General features: G+C 38.2%; 1 long non-coding RNA gene across 1 annotated transcript; it reads left to right on the top strand.

Annotated features, from left to right (window-relative positions):
• Window positions 1–1461: 1461 nt before the first annotated feature.
• LOC137204001 (uncharacterized) lies at window positions 1462–19757 on the top strand. Its single transcript, XR_010933407.1, has 2 exons — window positions 1462–1833; window positions 19511–19757. It is a non-coding gene; the product is annotated as an uncharacterized lncRNA (long non-coding RNA).
• The last annotated feature ends 1090 nt before the right edge of the window (window positions 19758–20847 follow it).

Here is a 20847-nt window from a genome sequence, read left to right as displayed (position 1 = left end):
GTTGCGGTGCGTGGGCTTCTCTTGTTGCAGAGCACGGGCTCTAGGCGTGCGGACTTCAGTAGTTGTGGCACATGGGCTCAGTAGTTGTGGCTCGCAGGCTCTAGAGTGCAGGCTCAGTAGCTGTGATGCATGAGCTTAGGTGCTCTGCGGCATGTGGGATCTTCCTGGCCCAGGGCTCGAACCCATGTCCCCTGCATTGGCAGGCAGATTCTTAACCACTGCGCCACCAGGGAAATCCCTAGTGTACGTTTTAAAAATGTAAATTTCATGGTATGTTTTAATCTCACCTTAAAAAAAAAGTATAAGAAGACATAGCCATGACATGAGAAACAGACTTTATCACTACATAAATATATATTTACAAAGAGTGCTTATGTCTGGAAATGGACATATCTGGACATAGCCTTATTTATTTATTTATTTTTATAGAAACAGTACAAGTACTCATTTCCTATATTTTAAGCAACCTTAATTTTGTAACAAAACCCACAGTGGCATTTATTGTATAATCGTTTGAAAGATACTGATTTAAGTGAAGCCACTGTACCTTTAACAACCATTTATTTATGTATTAGTCATGAAATCTCACCGGAAGACTCTAAGCCTTAATCATAACAGGATGTGACATATTTGGGTAATTCTTTTTTTTTTGCGGTACGCGGGCCTCTCACTGCTATGGCCTCTCCCGTTGCGGAGCACAGGCTCCGGACGTGCAGGCTTAGCGGCCATGGCTCACGGGCCCAGCTGCTCCGCGGCACGTGGGATCCCCCCGGACCGGGGCACAGACCCGCGTCCCCTGCATAGGCAGGCGGACTCTCAACCACTGCGCCACCAGGGAAGCCCTGGGCAATTCTTGATATACTTTTCATATCACCTCATTTCAGACTTTTGACAACCTTTTCATTTAGACTCAGGCACTTTTGGTCTCATTTTATGTATGAGGAACTCAAGAGAACAGAGTACTTAAGGGTCGTATTTAAGATATAATAAATCAATGATGGAGTCAGCACCAGTCTCCTTATCCCCATCCTTAAATTATTTCCAAACACATGGAAGTGAGTTCTCTCAACTCACACAAAGAAGAGTGTCCTCTAATTTAAACATTTGGTGAGAAAATTTTTCCTGCGGACTTAAGAAAAACAAGCCACTATGTAGTTTCATTGTCTTGAATGAAATATTCCTGCAGCTTTATTTTTAAAGCCATCCTTCTTTGAATGGTTTGAAGAACCTTCAGTAGTTATCAGTTCTACACGGTGAAACAGAATGTTCATATCATCATGTTACTCTTTAAAAAGACATTTTGACTCTGGAGGGTTCACAGATGGAAATACATTAACTGGCAGGACAGGAATCTGTTTACAGAAAATACCAAGGCAGATGGCGAAGTCATTGTGAATAAAAATAGGTCTATTTCTCACACAGATTCCTTAACAGAGTCATTTAGAAACCAACAAGGAAACTGAAAACATCCGGTGAAACCTGGCCCAGCAAAATGACACCCTGTCCTGCAGTGACAAACAGGATATTGACAGGGAAATCCATTTCATCCTGGAGCTATATCTACAGAGGGCTCACAGCAGTTTCTATTATCGGTCGTTTTTTCTGTGCCACCTAGACTTACTTGGCTGTGTTATTGGAATCTCTGACTGCAGACTGAATGAATGCAGGGTTTGTTTGCTGCGACTGGATCAGCTGACATCATCCAGGGAGCTGAGCTGTGTGAAGGGCCCCAAAACCCACTCCACCCTGGGTCAGAGATGGAGGATCCCTGGAGACCTGTTCTCATGACTCACGCAGCAGCTATCTGCAAACAGCCTCTAGGGGAAATGCCTAGTAAGTGTTTACTTACCATGGTTACTTTGCCCCTGCCACTGGTGAGTTATTTTGATTTGGACTGAAAAAAAATAACAACAACAAAAATGAGAATAAAATGTGACAAAGAATTTGCCCTTTTTCCTGAATATGAGGATCTTTGGAGAGTCACAAACAGCTTCCCTGGGCTGGTCTGAGGATTTTACAGGGAACGTGATAATCCAGGAAACAAAGATAGGAGTCATAGATGTGAAGGAGGAAGAAATAAAAGCCAGGCTAGTTGGGATGGCATGTGGGGAGGGTAATATACTTGTAGTAAAATTGTGTTTATTTGTGCCATTCTTAAGCAGAAGGTGTTACAAATGAAGTCAAATGATTTTATCTAAGCTTTTTTTTTGAAAAGGACTGCTTCAGGTTAACATTTTTGTTTTTTAAGATTTTTTTTTCACAGCAGTTTTAGTTTCATAGAAAAATTGAGAGGAAGGTACAGAGATTTCCCATAACCACTCTGTAGCCTCCCAAACCTCCCCACTATCAACATCTCCTCTAGCTGGTACATCTGTTACAACTGATGAACCTACACTGACATGTCATCGTTACCCAGAATCCATAGGGCTCACTCTTGGTGTTATACATTCTAAAGGTTTAGACAAATGTATAATGACATATATCCACCATTATAGTGTCATACAGAGTAGTTTCACTGCCCTAAAAATCCTCTGTGCTCCACCTATTCCTCCTTACCCTCCAACCCCTGATCCTTTTACTGTCTCCATAGTTTTGCCTTTTCAGAATGTCACAGAGTTGGAATCACACATATGTAGCCTTTTCAGATTGGCTTCTCAGGTTATCCTTTTGAAGTTTTCAGTTATTAAAACTCTTGTGTGAAAAACTCAGGAAATATTGCTGTGAAAATATGAGACTTTCCATACTTTAGCACTTTATTATTGTTAAACTACATTTTGCCTGGATAACACGTTTTTGAAAGCCATAAGGGTTGTTATAGAAAACTACACACATGAACAACGTGCATCTATTTGAGTGCATCAGTATGTCCACACGTGGATTCACGGAGAGAAATTGAGAATGAGTTAAGGAAGGGGATGGGGTGCGAAATCGCTCCCCAGTAACTCAAATATCAAGACTTTACCTAGACTGGGTCCTGGCACAGCTGTGCTCTCCTCATCAACTCTATTCTCAGAGTAGTACACAGTTCAGTTTGCTTTATGTGCTAGCGTTCAAAGACGCTAAAGCACGTTGGCAAACAAAGTGAACATGAGAGAGAATCTCCACGTCAGCCAGAGACATAAGAGGGATCGAGCTGTTTAGCTGAAAATAGGACCCTTGGCACAAGCAGGGGCTGAACTGGAGGAAAGTGAGCTGGAAACCACATTAAGGGAAGGAACATTTAGCAGGTTGCATTGTTCCCAGTCAGACAGCCACGGGTTCAGGGCTAAGAGAAAACATGGGATGCGTAATCTAGTTGGCCGTTGAAGCAGTAAGCATCCTTCAAGGCTGCCAGGACTGCAGGGGTACAAGCCTGTGGAGGTGGCATGTGGACAGGAGCCCAGGAACCTGCCCCTAGGAGGTAACCTGTTACATGTGCCATGCGATCTCCTGATCTCACACGTGGCAGTCCTTCCACGAGGCCAGCCAAAGGCTAATTTTTTTCCTGAGAAATAAGAGAAAAGGAAAAACAAAAAGATTGGAACAAGCCAGTACAGCAACAGCACTGTCTGCCCTTTCCTTCTTCCTTTGCTGGGTCTGCTTATCAACATACTGACCACTGTTCATGTTAAAATTACAATGATTTGTATAATCTCTGCCAGATAGTGTATAAAGTGACTTTCTATACCCACGTCCACCTGGCAAACACCTGCAGTTAATTCATGGAAGAAGAGATAGTGCACAACTGAATTCTTGACCACTTTGCAAAACCCTGTGTTACCTCAAGAGTAATAGCAACAAAATCTGGTTGTTTTTCATCATGGGCAGTTGTTTCATTGCCATATGACTTTTGTACATCGGGTCATGTATTCTTTGCTATTTGACACTGAAACTGCACTCCTTTTTGTGAGGGACTCAAACTCAGCCAAAACTCAGATTGGGACTTGAACCCACGATCCCTGACTAGGAGGGGACTCGAACCCAATGTCTTTTTTTTTTTTTTAATAAATTTATTTAGTTTTGGTTGCGTTGGGTCCTGGTTGCTGCGAATGGGCTTTCTCTAGTTGTGGTGAGCGGGGGCTACTCTTTGTTGTGGTGCGCGGGCTTTTCATTGCGGTGGCTTCTCTTGTTGTGGAGCACGGGCTCTAGGCATGCAGGCTTCAGTAGTTGTGGCGCTCGGGCTCAGTAGTTGTGGCTTGCAGGCTCTAGAGCGCAGGCTCAGTAGTTGTGGCACACGGGCTTAGTTGCTCTGCGGCATGTGGGATCTTCCCAGACCAGGGCTGGAACCCGTGTCCCCTGCATTGGCAGGTGGATTCTTAGCCACTGCGCCACCGGGGAAGTCCTCTAACCCACTGTCTTTTGATTAAAACCGCTCATCTAGTGTCAGGACTTACTGAAGCTTAGGTTCTTTTGTCTTGTTGCAGATAGAATTCAGAGTGAGGCAAAGTGATATGCAAAGGGTGAATTTATTAGCACAGGACACTTGTGAGTGATACAGGCTGGCAGGCAAGGGTGTGATGCCCGGAAAACAAAGAGGGCTACATTTTTATAACCAAAGAAAAAGTGGGGAGGGGAGAAGACCACTGTCTTCCTCATTCTTGGGCAGGTGTCAAGGTTTACATCATTAGTTCCTCCTTTGGCCCTATATGGTTTAACTGGGACTGTCATGGTGCTATTTAGATCATATGTATATTAACAAAAGGGTGGTGACATATACTAAAATATAGTAATTCACCGCAGGTTTCAGTATAATGTCCCCTTTCACCTATATTTCTGTCTTGGCTACATGCAGAAATGCTACTCTTCAAGGACTATTAACTTTCTGACTCCACGTAACAAGATTCAGACCCCATTGTATCTATTGTCTTGTGTTTTAACTATCAAGGTTTGTGACTTGTGTGTGTCTGGTGCTTCAATGCACCTGGTGCTCCATCAAGGTAGTGTAGATTGTTGCTAGGGTACTGGATTCTTTTCCTGAGTGGTCATGAGCTTACCACAGTCTCCCAAACTCCCGTTAAATTCCCTTTCTCTCCTTAATTCCCTAGTGGGATTTCTAAACTGACTATTTAATTACCCTATTCTATCCTTATCAATACCACAGTTTGGCTCCTAGGCTGGTTTACAGCAATCACCACTCTTACCCCTTACCAGGTCATACCTGTCTGTTAATAGGTCCGGTTTAGCCATGTGTACCTTAATCCTCAGTGGTCACCCATGATTCAGGGAGACTGGAAGAGGTAGGAGGGAAGGAAGGAAAGATGGGGAGACAGAGAGAAAAGGAAGAGAGGAGGGAAGGGGGAAGAGGAAGCAGAGGAGACGGGTGTGGGGAGAGGGCTATGGAGGATGGGATCGTGGGATCTGCAAGACCTCTATTTATTACTGACTGCTCTAAACAGCTGCAGGAAACCCATCGAGGGTGTGCTCATTTTCTGTTACCTACCCTCTCACACCGCTGGTTCATTCTCCATCCTCTCCCATTTGATTTGTGGTCAGGGAAGCTGGTCTCCACCGACTGTGTTGCCCAGGCTCCCGTGCCTCTTGTTCCTGTTGAGTTGCTTTAGCCATGGAAGCAGGGGTAGGTGATGGGAAGGTGGAAAGAGGGAGTTGCCTGGGTATTTACTCCCTCCTGACCTCTGGCACCACGTTCCAGCACTGGCTTTGATCTCCCTAGAGATGCAGTTCCTCTGGCTCCGGAATGTCCTGGGTGGCAGTGGCTTCCCACAGGTGCTGGTCCTTGGTCATGTTGCCACCTGCAGAAGGGGGCACTGGGGCCCCACGCAGAACCCCTTGGCAGCCGGGACACCACGCTCCCCGCTGCTGGGAACTGTGGCCGTGTTGTCTACCATTGCCCCCTTCTGGAGACAATGGTCCACAGCCTACAGGACCCCCGGCCCATGAGGTTCTACCTTCTGCTCCCTCTTGGGGGCAGCTGGTGAGCAACAACTGACAGACAAAGGGTATAAACAGATCCTATTTCCACAAAGTGAGTCCCTCTATGGACTCTCTTCAGTAAAACACTTTGAGAACTCTGTCTACGTCCTGAATTTATCTGTTTTGTTTGTTTGTTTGTTACATGCCTATCTAGAGGACCAAGACTGCCTGACTATATGGTACATAGGTCACAAAAATCAATTATTTTCCAAGTAAAAGTAAATATTCTACTACCTTTGTTCAGAAACAAAGCCCACTTTTTTTGTTTCATAAAATTTATTCTTTTCCATTGACATGATAGAAAAGTTGGCTGACTGTGAGATAATACATTGCAGAAGATGCATCAAATAAGGACATTATCTTCATTTTTTTTGATCAAAATTTACTGTAAAGTCCACTCTATACAGGGGTAGTCAAGTGGAGAATTTGCAAAACTTTCTTAGTTAATATGTACACAATATCAACATTTTCATCAGACAACTGTGCAAAATGTAATTGGCCATGGGAGGAAAAGATGCTGAAACCTACATATCTTTCTTCAATTTAACAGCAGTGAGAAGTTCTTAGCACCTGATATAGGGCTTTAGTCATATCATAATCTTTCACATAATTTATCTCGTTTGATCTTCACATTGTCCCATGAGTAGACAGAGCATCAATCCATGGCAAGTATAACTTACTGATCCATCCTAACGGACACTTAGGGGGCTTCTCACAGTGGCTCCACACACTCTGGGAGGGACAGACAGGTTAAATACCAGGCAAGTATTACATGGAAAAGAAAAATGCTTATGCTTGAAAATGACAAGTTCTCATTTATAAGTATCACAAACCCTAATCCAATATATTTCTGAATCATATAGTATCAATATATGCATGGATTCATTTTTAAAGTGATTATCCCAGGCTTTTAAAGCAGATTTAAGAATATGGTATAAAAAAAGCCTGGACTAACGTTCAATATTTAATGATGAAATCTCATAAAATAATGCAACAACCATTGAAGTATTAATGCTTGATTTCTGCATGCCTCATGGGTCAGAATCTGCCATCAGGAAATATGGTATAAGTTGGTTTGCTTTCAAACTGATTTTTTTTTTCTTGTTTTCTTTTCAATCTATTTGGTTCCCTAACTACCTCTGTTGAGGCGGCTATTTTAATTTGGTTATGGTTAAGGCAAGACTGTGTTTACCACATTGTCCACATTTTTCCTTCAGACCAGCACATGTAACTGAATTCTATGGGCACTGCTGAAAGCATGTCTAAGAAAGGCATTTGGCTTCAATGTCTTTTACTGACTGTAAATAAATTGCTTGTGAGACTGGAGATCTGAAGACTTTATTATATCAAAACTGGCTCTGAGGAAATGCTGAATTTCATAAATAATAACAACAAAAAATCCCCTCAGATGTGTCAACTTCTAAAGCAAATTAGAACTTCGAATAACTTCAAAAGGAAGAAATGCTTTTACCAGCTGTAGAGTTAAAATGCAGATGTTAGTCACACTTTAGGCTCTTCATTAAAATAAAATCCTGACAAATGCAAAATCATTTGTAAAAGTATGTGTGTGTGTGAAAACTGTACATATTCTACATACATACATCATATATAGTATATATATACATACTATATACTGTGTACTGTGCATATATAAAACTGCATGTATATAAATACATATACATGCATTTAAAAAGTATAGTACTGTAAAAATACATGTACAAAGCTTATAAAGTATATAAGATATATACAAGCATATTAAAGTACATATATACTATGAAAGTACATGTATATTAATATTATTAAATCATATAATGTGTTAGCATTAATATTAATACTACATACTAAGTATATAGACTATTATATTTTAAAATATATTCTATATTAATATATACTCTTTCAATATACACTATAATATATGCTAATATATTTTTAAAAAACTGGAAGAAACCTAGTTTCTTTCTATGTGTGTTCCTAGGTATGATGTCCATATTTTTCCTGGTCTATCTCATTAGCTGTGATCAGGATATTCCTTAATTCTAAGTGCACATTTCTCAGTGTAGTCTGAGGGTCCGCAGCCCGGGAATCTCTGAGGAGGGCAGCAGGATTTTGTGATTTCATAAACACCAATCTCCCTGGAGATTCCTACTAGCAGCAGGTGGAGGATCACAGGATACTTACTGAAGGTGGACAGCAGGGGGCAGAGGTGTCCACAGTTCTCTGTTTTGGGCAGCTCTGCTTCCCTGGGGCCAGGAACTCTGATACTAAGAGTTTTCAGGTGAAGATTTCTTGTCTGTTCTCTTTCCAGCCTTGAAACAAATAACTTTTTATCATTGTAAAGGTTATACAAATTCATTGAACAATATTTGGAAAATACGTAAGGTATAACAACAGAAACAAAACCAAAAATGACCCCTGAGATTTCCATCATCAAGGAATAAATATTCTGATAATATTTTGTCTTAGTTGCCTGTATATTTTTGTGTGTATATATATGCATATACACAAAATTATATTATAAAATGTATATAACACATGCAATAATATATGGAATTATATTGTATATATTATGTTTATGGCATATTGTATCTATCATATTCATTCATACACATACAGTTTTCAAAAATGCAGATTGCCTTGAAATACTCAATTATATTCTGTTTCTTTTCTCACTTAAATTATACTTTTTCTGAGTTTGGGTGGTGAACAGGTAAGGTTCATTACAAAATACACCAGGCTTAAGCACTCTACAAAAGGGATTCAATACTGTATTGATGGTGGGCCACATGAAGGAAAAAGAAGGTGTACCTTCCATTTTTTCCAGCACATCTAGGTCACAGAGACCTAGGCACGAGTTCATTACAAACCTGGTTTCTATTATATTTGCTGCAAAGAGCCTTAACCAGCTCGAGAACATCAGAGTCTTAGCATATCCCATTGTCTATAAGCTCTGCCTTAGAAGTTTCTGTCTTGGATATTCTAGCCTTCTGAAGACATGTTTTCTGTAGTATTTCCTTAGAATATTTTTCAACCTTTTTCGTTCTCTATTGGGTAACTTGGAAAGCTCAACTAATAATCTTTCAGACTGCCAAGGACTAACAGTCAGAAATTAGATCAGCTAAGTTTACTCTTTCTCTTAATAAATATTTTGTGAGGTCCTACTATAATCTGATTCGTGGACAAATGTTACACAAGGCAGACTCTGCCAACTTTCTAGCCTCTGCCTGAAATGCCACTCTTGGCAACAAAGTGATGTTTTTCTCCGTAACTTTTATGTACACTAAGAAAAACCTTATTTTGAGCATTACTGAGTCAAGCATACAAACCCTAGAGAATGTGCAGGCCTGGAGTGAGGCTGGGAATGCAGTTAGTTCCAGGGTTATAGTTCAAAGTACCTGTCTTGTACTCCTGGGGCCCATTAATGGCTTGTAAGGCCTCCCCATAACCATCGGGCCAATTAATTTAATCAAAATCAACTTAATTCAGTTAACATCAGGTTCTGCCAGAGAATTTGTTAGGTACTCTTGTGGATTAAAAAAGATTAGCTTCTCGACAAGCCTCTTAGATAGGCTCATCCACCGGACGGCAGACAGCAGAATCAAGAACTACAATCCTGCAGCATGTGGAACAAAAACCACATTCATAGAAGGATAGACAAGATGAAAAGGCAGAGGGCTATGTACCAGATGAAGGAACAAGATAAAACCCCAGAAAAACAACTAAATGAAATGGAGATAAGCAATCTTCCAGAAAAAGAATTCAGAATAATGATAGTGAAGATGATCCAGGACCTCGGAAAAAGAATGGAGGCAAATATTGAGAAAATGCAAGAGATGTTTAACAAAGATCTAGAAGAATTAAAGAACAAACAGAGATGAACAATACAATAACTGAAATGAAAAATACACTGGAAGGAATCAATAGCAGAATAACTGAGGCAGAAGAATGGATAAGTGACCTGGAAGACAGAATGGTGGAATTCACTGCTGTGGAACAGAATAAAGAAAAAAGAATGAAAAGAAATGAAGACAGCCTAAGAGACGTCTGGGACAACATTAAACGCAAAAATATTTGCATGATAGGGGTCCCAGAAGGAGAAAAGAGAGAGGAAGACCCGAGAAAATATTTAAAGAGATTATAGTCAAAAATTTCCCTAACATGGGAAAGGAAATAGCCACCCAAGTCAAGGAAGTGTGGAGAGTCCCAGGCAGGATAAACCCAAGGAGAAACACGCTGAGACAAATAGTAATCAGATTCACAAAAATTAAAGACAAAGAAAAATTATTGAAAGCCCCAAGGGAAAAATGACAAATAGCATACAAGGGAACTCCCATAAGGTTAACAGCTGATTTCTCAGCAGAAACTCTACAAGCCAGAAGGAAGTGTCATGATATACTTAAAGTGATGAAAGGGAAGAACCTACAACCAAGATTACTCTACCCAGCATGGATCTCATTCAGATGCAATGGAGAAATCAAAAGCTTTACAGACAAGCAAAAGCTAAGAGAATTCAGCACCACCAAACCGCTCTACAACAAATGCTAAAAGAACTTCTCTAAGTGGGAAACACAAGAGAAGAAAAGGACCTACAAAAACAAACCCAAAACAATTTAGAAAATGGTCATAGGGACATACATATCAATAATTACCTTAAACGTGAATGGATTAAATGCTCCAACCAAAAGACACAGCCTTGCTGAATGGATACAAAAACAAGATCCATATATAGGCTGTCTACAGGAGACGCACTTCAGACCTAGTGACACATAGAGACTGAAAGTGAGGAGATGTAAAAAGATAATCCATGCAAATGGAAATCAAAAGAAAGCTGGAGTAGCAATACTCATATCAGATAAAATAGACTTTAAAATAAAGAATGTTACAAGAGACAAGGAAGGACACTACACAATGATCAAGGGATCAATCCAAGAAGAAGATATAACAGTTATGAATATATATGCACCCAACATAGGAGCACCTCAGTATATAAGGCAACTGCTAATAGCTCTAAAAGAGGAAATCGACAGTAACACAATAATAGTGGAGGACTTTACACCTCAATTACACCAATGGAGAGATCATCCAAACAGAAAATTAATAAGGAAACACAAGCTTTAAATGACACAATAGACCAGATAGATTTAATTGATATTTATAGGACATTCCACCCCAAAACAGCAGATTACACTTTCTTTTCAAGTGAGCATGGAACATTCTCCAGGATAGATCACATCTTGGGTCACAAATCAAGCCTCAGTAAATTTAAGAAAAATGAAATCATATCAAGCATCTTTGCTGACCACAACACTATGAGATTAGAAATCAATTACAGGGGAAAAAACATAAAAAACACAAACATATGGAGGCTAAACAATACGTTACTAAATAACCAAGAGATAACTGAAGAAATCAAAGAGGAAATCAAAAAATACCCAGAGAAAAATGACAATGAAAACACGACAATCCAAAACATATGGGATGCAGGAAAAGCAGTTCTAAGAGGGAAGTTTAGAGCTATAAAAGCCTAGGTCAAGAAACAAGAAAAATCTCAAATAAACAATCTAATGCTACACCTAAACGAACTAGAGAAAGAAGAAAAACAAAAGCCAAAGTTAGTAGAGGAAAGAAATCATAACGATTAGAGCAGAAATAAATGAAATAGAAACAAAGAAAACAATAGCAAAGATCAATAAAACTAAAAGCTGGTTCTTTTTTTTTTTTTTTTTTTGTGCGGTACACGGGCCTCTCACTGTTGTGGTCTCTCCCGTTGTGGAGCACAGGCTCTGGACACGCAGGCTCAGTGGCCATGGCTCACAGGCCCAGCTGCTCTGCGGCATGTGAGATCTTCCCGGACCGGGGCACGAACCTGTGTCCCCTGCATCGGTAGGCGGACTCTCAACCACTGTGCCACCAGGGAAGCCCAAAGCTGGTTCTTTGAGAGGATAAACAAAATTGATAAACCATTAGCCAGACTCATCAAGAAAAAGAGGGTGAGGACTCAAATCAATAAAATTAGAAATGAAAGAGGAGAAGTTACAACAGACACCGCAGAAATTCAAAGCATCCTAAGAGACCACTACAAGAAACTCTATGCCAATAAAATGGACCACCTGGAAGAAATGGACAAACTCTTAGAAAGGTATAACCTTCCAAGACTGAACCAGGAAGAAATAGAAAATATGAACAGAAAATATGAACATTCACAAGTAATGAAATTGAAACTGTGATGAAAAATCTTCCAACAAACAAAAGTTCAGGACCAGATGACTTCACAGGTGTATTCTATCAAACATTTATAGAAGAGCTAACACGCATCCTCTGGAAGTCTTGCAAAAAATTGCAGAGGAAAGAACACTCCCAAACTCATTCTATGAGGCCACCATCACCCTGATACCAAAACCAGACAAAGATACTACAAAAAAGAAAATTACAGAATAATATCACTGACGAATATAGATGCAAAAATCCTCAACAGCATACTAGCAAACAGAATCCAACAACACATTAAAAGGATCATACACCATGATCGAGTGGGATTTATCCCAGAGATGCAAGGATTCTTCAATATACGCAAATCAATCAATGTGATAAACCGTATTAACAAAGTTAAGAATAAAAAGCATATAATTATCTCAACAGATGTAGAAAAAGCTTTTGACAAAATTCAACACCCATTTATGATAAAAACTCTCCAGAAAGTGGGCATAGAGGGAACCTACCTCAAAATAATAAAGGCCATATATGACAAACCCACAGCAAACATCATTCTCAATGGTGAAAAACTGAAAGCATTTCCTCTAAGATCAGGAACAAGACAAGGATGTCCACTCTCACCACTATTATTCTAGATAGTTTTGGAAGTCCTAGCCATGGCAATCAGGGAAGAAAAAGAAATAAAAGGAATACAAATTGGAAAAGAAGAAGTAAAACTGTCACTGTTCGCAGATGACATGATACTATACATACAGAATCCTAAAGTTGCCACCAGAAAACTACTAGAGCTAATCAATGAATTTCGTAAAGTTGCAGGATACAAAATTAATGCACAGAAATCTCTTGCATTCCTATACACGAATGATGAAAAATCTGAAAGAGAAATTAAGGAAACACTCCCATTTACCGTTGCAACAAAAAGAATAAAATACCTAGGAATAAACCTACTTAAGGAGACAAAAGACCTCTATGCAGAAAATGATAAGACAGTGATGAAAGACATTGAAGATGATACCAACAGATGGAGAGATAGACAATGTTCTTGGATTGGAAGAATCAATATTTTGAAAATGACTATACTACCCAAAGCAATCTACAGATTCAATGCAATCCCTATCAAATTACCAATGGCATTTTTTACAGAACTCGAACAAAATATCTTAAAATTTGTATGGAGACACAAAAGACCCCAAATAGCCACAGCCATCTTGAGGGAAAAAAATGGAGCTGGAGGAATCAGACTCCCTGGCTTCAGACTATATTACAAAGCTACAGTAATCAAGAAAATATGGTACTGGCACAAAAACAGAAATATAGATCAATGGAACAGGATAGAAAGCCCAGAGATAAACCCACGCACATATGGACAACTAATGTATGACAAAGGAGGCAAGGATATACAATGGAGAAAATACAGTCTCTTCAATAAGTGGTGCTGGGAAAAGTGGACAGCTATATGTAAAAGAATGAAATTAAAACACTCCCTAACACCATACACAAAAATAAACTCAAAATGGATTAGAGACCTAAATATAAGACTGGGGACTATGAAACTCTTAGAGGAAAACATAGGAAGAACACTGTTTGACATAAATCACAGCAAGATATTTTTTGATCCACCTCCTAGAGAAATGGAAATAAAAACAAAAATAAACAAATGGGACCTAATGGGACCTAAACAAATGGGAAACTTAAAAGCTTTTGCACAGCAAAGGAAACCATAAACACGACGAAAAGATAACCCTCAGAATGGGAGAAATATTTGCAAATGAATCATTGGACAAAGGATGAAACTCCAAAATATATAAACAGCTTATGCAGCTGAATATTAAAAAAACAAACAACCCAATCCAAAAATGGGCAGAAGACCTAAATAGACATTTCTCCAAAGAAGACATACAGATGGCCATGAAGCACATGAAAAGCTGCTCAACATCACTAATTATTAGAGAAATGCAAATCAAAGCTACAATGAGGTATCACCTCACACCAATTAGAATGGGCATCATCAGAAAATCTACAAACAACAAATGCTGGAGAGGGTGTGGAGAAAAGGGAACCGTCTTGCACTTTGAGGGGAATGTAACTTGGTACAGCTACTATGGAGAACGGTATGGAGGTTCCTTAAAGAACTAAGAATAGAATTACCATATGACCCAGCAATCTCACTACTGTGCATATACCCAGGGAAAACCATAATTCAAAAGGACACATGCACCCCAATGTTCATTGCAGCACTATTTACAATAGCCAGGTCTTGGAAGCAACCTAAATGACCATCGACAGATGAATGGATAAAGAAGATGTGGTACATATATACAATGGAATATTACTCAGCCATAAAAAGCAACGAAATTTGGTCATTTGTAGAGATGTGGATGCATCTAGAGACTGTCATACAGAGTGAACTAAGTCAGAAAGAGAAAAACAAATATCGTATATTAACGCATATATGTGAACCTAGAAAATGCTACAGATGAACAGGTTTGCAGAGCAGAAATTGAGACACAGAAGTTGAGAAAAAACATATGGACACCAAGGGGGGAAAGTCGTGGGGGGTGTGGGTTGTGGTGTGATGAATTGGGAGATTGGGATTGGCATGTATACGCTGATGTGTATAAAATGGATTAAAAAAAAAGAATTGCTTCTCATTCAATAAATGTTACTGGAAATCAGATATCCATGTGGAAAAGTAAATGGTACTAAAAAAAACTTTTATTTGGAACTACAAGTAAAAAGTAAAATGTTAAAACTGTAGAAGAAAAGTAAAGCTGTCTATCTATGTCCACAAGGGAGAAAAGAATTACTTAAACCAAATATTTAAGGAAAAAAATCATGAATACAATCAATTTATCTATCAATAAATAAAAATTAATATATTAGATATTTGATCAAATGTTCCAAAATAACAAACAAGCCACAGATGGGAAGAATAAATAGATTGACTGTGCAAATAATCTATAAAATATTAGCAATCAAACTATTTAAAGCTCTCCTACATCTCTAAGAAAAAGACCAAAAAATGGAAAAAAAGTTGAAGGATAAGAAGAGCTATTCACAGAAGGTAAATTTTTATCTGTCAATAAAGTGATGCAGAAGGGTTAAAATAGTGAAAAAAATGGAAATCAACTGAATGTCCATTGGCAGAATAGGTGAGTATAGTTTTCGATAATTATAAACTATATTATCCTTAGATTTTTGTATTTCCTGAAATTGTTTATTGAAGTAGTTTTGATCTTGCCAACAATTTAAACAGAGCCACTAAGAGGGTCTGGTGTTATTCATTTAAGTTAAAATGTATGTGCCAATGGAGAGAAGTGGATTTAGTATAATTTTGTTTACATTTTCTCAGAGCAATATATTTTAAGAGCAAAAAAACTGAAATAAAGGAACTAAATTTATACAAAAGAAAATGGCTGTTTGTGCTAAATAGCCTGATGTGCCTGAAATATTAGGTATCTTCAGTTGAGGCAGGAGCGATCTAAATAGAAATAAAGTTGCTTTCTAATTATACATTTGTGTTGGAGTGAAAGCTAATCTCAGAGAAGAGTGGAGAGTTCCTGGAGTATTAAGATCTGAAGAAAGATAATTTCCAGGACAAAAATATGAGCCAGAATGAAGGGGCCAGATGAAATTAATGTCCCAGCTTGGGAGTTAAGCAAGGTGGTCAAATTTAGAGACTATAAGGAAGGTAGTTAGGGAAGAAGGTGCACACTGCTGAGTGCAGAAGAAAAAAAGAAAAAAAAAAATCCAGTCACCTAAGGATGGCACTGTCTTCCAAAAATACAGATCTGATCTCATTTCCACTTAATAGCTTTTGATATCTCCCAATTGTCTATAGTTTTGGTTTCATACTCCTTCTGGAGCAAATTTGGTAGGATTGAAAAGCTATCACTGTAATTCCAAAGCTTTTGCATAGATCATTCATAAGACTCTGTCCCTTACTTCCTCTTTGAACACTTCTTGTGCTCTTCCAGGCATCCACTGAGTAGAGTGGGCAAAAAGATGATGTTATCAATGGCTCTAAGATTCCATTTAAATGTAAAATAAGTCCTTGCAATTAAAGTGTAGGTAAGTCCTTTAATACCTTAAAATTCATGTAGAAGGTTCAGACCCTGGATCCTGGATCCTGTGGCTGCCTCAGTGTTGTGCAGAGCCTAAAACCTCAGGGTGGGGCCTGAGGCATCACACAGTGACGACAGATGGAATTTCCTCATCTTTTAATTATTGGTTGTGAAGCAAATTGGTGGCTAAAAGGAGTCTTGTATAATTTTACAATGCCATTGTGTCTATGAGCTACCATCATAGCCACAGAATTTCTAGTGGTGTTAATGAAACACTGTTATTTCTCAGTTATCTAGCTGCAACTTTCTTTCTTGTTTTCTTTATTTACTTTTTATTAATGAAGTACCCTTCACCTTCAATTTGAGGTCCACAGTTTTACATAGTTCCTAAAAGGAAATTAGTAAATAAAAACTGATGAGAGCAATACTTTTATTTCTTCCCGGCAACCTCCACTATATAGGGAGTATTCAGCCTCCTTTGTATCACAAAGACCGAGCTCAGAGCTTCTTATTTTACTGGTATGAGAGACCCTCAGTCTGTGATGCCCCACAGATTATTTTGTTTCCCAATCTGCATCATTATGGAAACAGAAGACTAGACAACAGAAGTTAGGAGGATAGATTCTGGGCATATAAAGTAGTGAAAGCTGGCTGACTATGGAGAACAGTATGGAGGTTCCTTAAAAAGTAAAAATAGAGCTACCACATGATCCAGCAATCCCACTCCTGGACATGTATCAAAACAAAACAAAACAAAACAAAAAAACAAAACCCAAAAACACTAATTTGAAAAGACACATGCACTGCAACATTCATAGCAGCACTATTTATAGCAGCCAAGATATGGAAGCAACATAAGTCCATCAACAGATGAATGGATAAAGAAGATGTGACACATATTTACAATGGAATATTACTCAGCCATCAAAATAGTGAAATAATGCCATTTGCAGCAACATGAATGGACCTAGAGATTATCAGACTAAGTGAAGTAAGTCAGAGAGAGAAAGACAAGTATCATATGATATCACTAATATGTGGAATCTAAAAAAAAAAATGCTACAAATGAGCTTATATACAAAACAGAAATAAACTCACAGACACAGAAAACAAACTTATGGTTACCAAAAGGGAAGAGGGAGGAGGGATAAATTAGGAGTTTGGGACTGACCTTAACATATACACATCACTATATATAAAATAGATAAACAAAAAGGACCTATTGTATAGCACAGGGAAGTATATTCAATATCTTATAACAACATATAATGGGAAAGATCCTATGATACTTTAATGGTAGACAAACCCACAGAATGTACAACACCAAGAGTGAACGTTAAGGTAAACAAGGGACTTTGGGTGATAATGATGTGTCAATGTAGGTTCATCCTCGGTGAAAAGAAACTATTCTGGTGAGTTATATTGATAATGGGGGAAGCTATGTTTACTGGAACACCCCAAAGCACTGCATTACATTCTCAATCTTAAAAGAATGCCAATGTTAACATCACATAAGAAGTTACACTCAGTTTTCCCAGTTACTCTGGATTTCTTTTGAAAGATGTTATTTTTTGAGTTGTTTTAGGTTCACAGAAATAGTAGTTTCACTGCCCTAAAAATCCTCTTTGGATAGGATATTCATCCTTCCTTCCCCCTCAACCCCTGGCAACCACTGATCTTTTCACTGTCTCTGTAGTTTTGCCTTTTCCTGAATGTCACAGAGTTAGAATCATACAGTCTGTAGCCTTTTCAGATTGGCTTCTTTCACTTAGCAATAGGCATTTAAGGTTCCTCCCTGTCTTTCATGGCTTGATAGTTCATTTCTTTTTATCAGTGAATAATATTCCATTGTCTGGATGTGCCACAGTTTATCCATTCACCTACTGAAGGACATCTTGGTTGTTTCCAAGTTTTGGAAATGATGAATAAAGCTGCTATAAACCTTCATGTGCAGGTTTTTGAATTAACATGTTTTCAATCCCTTTGAGTAAATACTGAGGAGCTATCACTCCAGTTTTAATCAAGGAACCACAGAGGTCCTGGGAAATCAGAGGGAAAAAAATGGAAAATAAAATGAAAACATAAGCTGAAATGGAGCTCTTGAATTGTGCAGTATATTCAGAACATTAGAAAGTAGAAGAGAATGGTGATCCAGAGAGCTTCTCACCCATGAAATGAATATTTTGTGAACAGGTTGATCTTCCTCTATCTATTGAGTCAGAATCGGGGTTAGTCACACACTTCAGGTGACAGACTTGCCAAAACACCCTCTAGATTAGCCAAGGGGTGCATAGCCTTGCAAAGCAAATTCAAATATTAAAACAAACATCTTTCCAGAATGCACTTTCTTTCCACTGATGAACCTTCTGCCTTCTGTTTTCACCTAAAGCATTATGCCTGAGATGGAAATAGACATTGCATGTGCAGCCTTATCATTTTCATGTCAGGGGACTGATTACAGTGATAGAGAGGTCTATAATGTGTCATGCTTCCTAGCATAAAAGCCACATTTCTCCTAAAATCATTTAATATTTCATTCCTAGAATACTCATTGATGTCAACAGTCTGAATCCTTTTTACTTTTTGTGGTATTAATATAAGAAAGAAAAAGAAAACATCAATATCCATAATAATCCCACAGATGTCACTTAAAATCAAGTACCAGATAATAGCGCCTGGCAGCCACCATGAAGCTCAGTATTTTTATGATTCAGACAACATCGCAATCAGGTTAAACAAATAGTATTTTTTATTAAATGTCACTCAATCCTAGGGCTGCTTATTCATTTGTGTTCCGCTCAAATGACTCAAAGATGGTGGTTACACTCAAAAGACAGCTTGAGTAGGAACCTAAGAATTCTATCAGTCAGTCTTACTCTGGAAGTAAAAGAATAAAAAAAAAGGTCCGGGCTGGGGGTGGGAAGAAAATGGTCTGATGAGATAGAAGATAGAAACTGTGTTGTGCATTTAAGTAAAGCAAATACTTTCTAAGGGCTAAAATTATTTGGCAAAGAAATTTGTGAGTCCCACATGGCTCTTTCATTTCACAATCCATGCATTTTCTAACTATTATATATAGAATGGATAAACAACAAGGTTCTACAGTAAAGCACAGGGAACTATATTCAATATCTTGTGATAAACCATAATGGAAAGAATAAGAATATATATATATGTATGTATAACTGAATCACTTTGCTGTACAGCAGAAATTAACACAACATTGTATTAAATCAACTATACTTCAATAAAACTTACAAAAAAAAGAATGTATGCATTTTCTGCATGAAGAACAATACAGGCAGACCTTTTATTTTGTTTTGCAGATATTGCATTTTTTACAAATTGAAGGTTGGAGGCAACCCTGCATCCAGCAAGTCTATCAGCACCATTTTTTCCAAGAGCATCTGCTCCCTTTGTGGGGCTCTGTGTCACATTTCGGTAATTCCAGCAATATTTCAAAAGTTTTCATTATTATCATGTTTGCTATGATCATCTGTGATCGGTGATCTTTGATGTTTTGTAATTGTTTGGGGGGCCATGAACCACGCTCATAAATGATGGGGAACTTGATGGATTGTTGAAGTGAGTACAAGTGGCTTAGAATATTTCATAAACTTGGTGCAATATTCTGGACTGCAGTGGTCCTCTGATAGTCCTTGAGTAAGCTGTACCTTTCCAGTCTGGTCGTCAACATTTTAAGTTTAGACATTATGTTCTCTGAAATCTTCCCTGATCCACAAACCATGCCTCCTCTATCAACCACCAGCATATGGTATTATATGTATCAGTATTATAGTATTATCAGTATGCATCAGTATTTCCTACAGGAATATAGTGATCAATTTGTTTGTCTCCATTGCTGGACTGTACACTGCTGGTTTGGCATCCAGTGGTGCTCAGTAAATATACCTTGAATGAGTGAATAGGTGTACACAGTAGCACGAAATCAATTGAATTTTGTTGTTGTCTTCAACGCTAAGGATGTAGATAATACAGTTAAAACTACAGATGGCTAACCTGTAAACCATGACTCATATGAACTAGTATTCCACTCCTAAATACCCATTTGTATTCCTGCTGATGTTTCCAAAGTAAATAAAGATCAGGGAAATCCCATTCCTTAAAACAATGGCACAAGAACACACGTGCATTTCCATTTAAAGCAAGAGACTTCCAGAAGTAAAAATAAGTTGTGTATATTCGATTATGAAATCTGGGAAGAAAGTCTGTTGTACCAGGGCCCACACTTTAGTTTGAAACTGTTTAATGAATACGAATATTAATGTCATCATTTTGGAATCACATGTATTTTTTTAACGTTTTCATTTTGTTCCATTTTGACAGTTTCATTGTGTTTGGCAACCCTGGGCAGTTGTATACATTCACTGAAATTTGAATCAAAACTATGGTATGTTACCTAAAACACCTACTAAATTTACCTTCCAGGACGGATAAATCATGATAATTTTTATATTAGGTGCTCAAACCTCCAATAATAATTTCTGATCTACATCCTAATTTCTAGTATTATTTTTATGTTACTTCTACATGTCTTTCTCCAGACATCAAATGTTTCAAAATTATTATTAGCTGTCATAAGCAAAATTGTGGTCATTGTGATAAAATATCCAACTACTTTACATTTTTCATTTAACATAAC

Source organism: Pseudorca crassidens, chromosome 1 (genome assembly GCF_039906515.1).
Source record: "Pseudorca crassidens isolate mPseCra1 chromosome 1, mPseCra1.hap1, whole genome shotgun sequence".
Taxonomy (NCBI): Eukaryota; Metazoa; Chordata; class Mammalia; order Artiodactyla; family Delphinidae; genus Pseudorca; species Pseudorca crassidens.
Note: the sequence above shows the minus strand (reverse complement) of the source record. Positions and strands in the feature narration are given on the sequence as shown.